General features: G+C 34.7%; 1 pseudogene; it reads left to right on the top strand.

Moving 5' to 3' along the window:
• Positions 1-788: 788 nt before the first annotated feature.
• On the top strand, positions 789-1,991 carry LOC124924651 (annotated as a pseudogene).
• The last annotated feature ends 2,024 nt before the right edge of the window (positions 1,992-4,015 follow it).

The following is a 4,015-nucleotide window of genomic DNA, read 5'->3' as shown; positions in this document are numbered from 1 at the left end:
TTAAATATTCTCGTAGCTCAAGTTTAGTGTTTGTTATAAGCACGATGTAATGATCTTTTCATCAATATGGGCATGAATGGATCGGATTGTACTAATACAGTAAAAATATTTGTTATATACATGTATTTCAATGTTTAAAACATAATATATAATAGTCCACAATAAAAATTGTATTGAGCCAACCAAAAAATAAATTAGTATATACAAAACATAAACATGTTAATTTTTTAAAGTTAAATAATAGTCCAATAATTAATTGTAAATACATTGTCACTCAATTAAGGGATTCAAGCTGGATATAAAATTAGGGGATTAATTCTTTTAAGTCACTCAATTTACTTAATGAAAATCCGGAAAAAAAAATTTACTAAATTTTATGGATCCAAATATTGTTGGTGTCAAAAAGATTACTTGAACAATAAGACAAGCAAAGAACCTTGAGTCCATTTTCATATATGAAAAGGATTGTGACAATTGTGGGTTATTTAGCTATTCATTTCAAGGAACTTTCTCATTGTACTTTCTTATTGTACTTTCTTAATAAAGAAATTTTTTATTGACTACAGAATAAATGTCACTAGGATATGTTTTCAAATGATCACTTATATACTTTAATACCCAAATTCTCTTAGGGTCAAAGATTTAATAGTCCCACTTAAGTTACAAAAGTATTAATGTTTAGCAAAAACTTATATAACATTTTTATAAAATATCTGTTTTTTCTTTTCTTATGTAATTCAGCATCCTCTACAATCTTTAAGTCTTCGGTTTCATTCATTTTCAATTTCATGTGTAGATCGAAGAGAAGCACAGACGCGTTACCTCCCAGAAGCTCCAGAATCTCTGCATCTGTAAAGCCATTCGAATTCTCTTCTAGGAGGACAACCTTCGTCCCTTATCAACAACCTTCCGGCAACCGTTCATCGAGCTATAATTACAAGGATGATTACAAATATATGGATTTACGAGATACATTACCGGAAAATGTTCGCGTCTACGATTTCTCGGAGATCCGTTACGCCACGAGTAACTTCTCCGCCAAGCTGTTCTCGTGTTCCTCGTCTTCGAAGTCGTGGCGGTGCCAGATCGGCGGTAAGGATGTAATAATTTTCCAGAGGAAACTCAGACAAGTTATCAGCGATGACGAGGAGCTTAACAAACGATTGTCATTGATATGCAAGAGCAGTCACGCGAGTTTAATCAAACTCCTCGGCGCTTCTGTTTCTGGTAATTACATTTATATAGTATACGAGTATATCCACGGTGCAAACCTAGCGGATTGCTTGCGAAACCCTAGAAACCCTAACTTCACAGTCCTGTCGAGTTGGTTATCTCGAATGAAAATCGTAGCTGATCTGGCTCACGGATTCGATTATCTTCACCATTCCACTGGATTGAACTCGAGTATTGTTCACAAACACATTAAAACATCGAGCATAATCATAAGTGAACCAGGTTTGAACGCTAAAATCTGTCACTTCGGCACGGCGGAGCTTCGCGGCGAGGGAGGAAAGATGAAGCAATGGAAGAGATGCGGAAGTGGGACGATGAAATTCGGTGGAGCGAGAGGATATATGTCGCCGGAATATCTAACGACGGGAAGACCGACGCAAAAATCAGACGTATTTGCATTTGGAGTATTGGTTTTGGAGATTCTGTCCGGGAAAGAGGCGTTGAATTATGAATCATCAGACGATGGAGGAGGGTATGTGAGAGTGTCGTTGATCGAGAAGGCGAGGGAGGCGGTTGGCGGTGGCGGCGGCGGAGGGGTGAGGAGGTGAGTGGATACGAGGGTGAAGGATTCGTATCCGGTGGAGGTGGCGGAGAAAATGGTGAGGTTAGGGTTGGATTGCGTAGAAGATGATCCACATGAAAGACCTGGAATGGATTTGGTAGCGAATCAGATCTCAAAGATGTATCTTGAATCTCAGATTTGGGCGAACAAGATTGGTTTTCCGATTGACTTCACTGTCTCCTTAGCGCCTCGCTGAATTTATTTACCATAAATCAAATATATATAGTCCATTGTTCTTCCTAAAAGCATTATTATAATGGGGAAATGTCATTTTATACCATGGACTGATGGAGGTGTCAAATTTGTTTGATTGATTTATTTTTGAATGGATGGATGTCGGACCGAGAATGATGAACATGAGAGAAAAGAAAAAACAATAATGATAATGAAAGAAAATCGGAAGTTTAGGGAGGTGATGTTGAATAGTTGAAAGGATAAAATTAAGTAATAAGAAATGGAATAGTAAAATTAGGTTAGTAATTAGTAAAAAAAAATTATTATGAAAAAATATTATGCCTAAATTTAGATCGAAGTCTCGAATGTACTTTTATTATAAAAATATTTTATTTATAAAAATTAGTTTGAATTGTCAAATTTGTTGAAAGTAACAAATAAGTGAATTTCCATGTATATTCGATATTTATTTTATTTATTTACAAAATTCTAAAAATTAGAACACTCACCCCACTTTCACCTAAAGGGAAATTGGATGAAATGACCCTACTAAAGGGCCTAAATACAATAATGGACCCCGCTTGATATAGTTCGTAAAAAGGGCCTTTTATTCTGTGAAAAGTTTGTATTTCCCCTCAATATATCGCTCGAAAATGAGAAATGGAACTCACGCGTTTTCATCTAAAACGGGTGAGTACATAAACGCGTTTTAGATGAAACGCGTGAGTAACACCCGTAAATGGAAAGTCGAGAAATGTCACTTACGCGTTTCATCTAAAACGCGTTTATGAATTCACACGTTTTAGATGAAAACGCGTGAGTGACATTTCTCGTCTTTAATCGTATATATAATTTTTTTGCCCTAATTAAAAAAAACCATTCACGAATATCGACTCTCTCACTTTCCACTCCCACTTCCAACTTCGTCTTTACAACTCTTGACTTTCCATTCCAACTTCCATTCCAACCTCGTTCAACATCATCGTTCATCGTTCGTCCGTCTCTTCGATCATATATTCAGGCGAGTTTAGGGTTTATGGTTTAGGTTTATGTTTAATTTGTAATGTTCTTAATATTCTTCTGTTTATATTGATGTATCCTTAGCTTTTAGGATTCATGTATCTTTTATGCTTTATGTGTGTATATGATGTTGTTGTTTATCGAGTGTTCTTACTCACGAGTATCATATCAGTGTTCTTATTCTGCATGCATGCATTTCTCTTTTATTCTTTCACGAGCATTATCCCTATATGTTGCTTTCACGAGCATTGTACATATATTTTTTGAGTATTTTTTAAACACAGGATAAAATTTATATTTCCTAAAACATAGTGTACTCAAATATTTTTATCCTTATATATATTAAACGGTTAAGATTATTGTTAAGCTCATATATTAATTTAATTTGTTGAGTTGTTGAGAATACACAATAATTATATATTATGGAAAAACACTTTATATATATCATAGCGAGTCCACCAAAATTGTGTATGGTGATAGAATGCTTATCATTATACTAATCATTAATATAGACTATAATTATAACGCAGCGGAAGCGTACCTGAAGATGATCCCATTGTAGATCTGGATTGATCTGTTCTTGAAAGGAACGGCTAGGTATTCCAAGACTAAGTATTATCCGTTCTCCACTAATATTGACGGGGGAAATCAAAGAACAAGAAAACGGAGGAGAGTTGAGAGAGAGAAGGCGTTAGAGTTCTTCTTTGAATCTCCTTCTCCTGTTTCTTAAATAATACTTGTCACGGAGACCTAACCCTAGTTGAAGCCCATATATTGTTAAAGCCCACAATATAAGAAGACCCACCATATTATTAATACTTGTTTTGTCACGTCACCAAATAAACAAATACTAAACGGGTATCTACAATTATTCAATTCATAATCATTAAGCCCATGTCTTTAATCTAATAATATGTTCTACATATATATTTAAATCCAAAATCCAACAATTTCCCATTGGAATTAATATGTATCCGAATGAACACATTATTCTTCAAGAACTCAATTTATTAGTCAATAAAAATA

The sequence above is a fragment of the Impatiens glandulifera genome, chromosome 2 (assembly GCF_907164915.1).
Source record: "Impatiens glandulifera chromosome 2, dImpGla2.1, whole genome shotgun sequence".
NCBI classification, from domain to species: Eukaryota; Viridiplantae; Streptophyta; class Magnoliopsida; order Ericales; family Balsaminaceae; genus Impatiens; species Impatiens glandulifera.
Note: the sequence above shows the minus strand (reverse complement) of the source record. Positions and strands in the feature narration are given on the sequence as shown.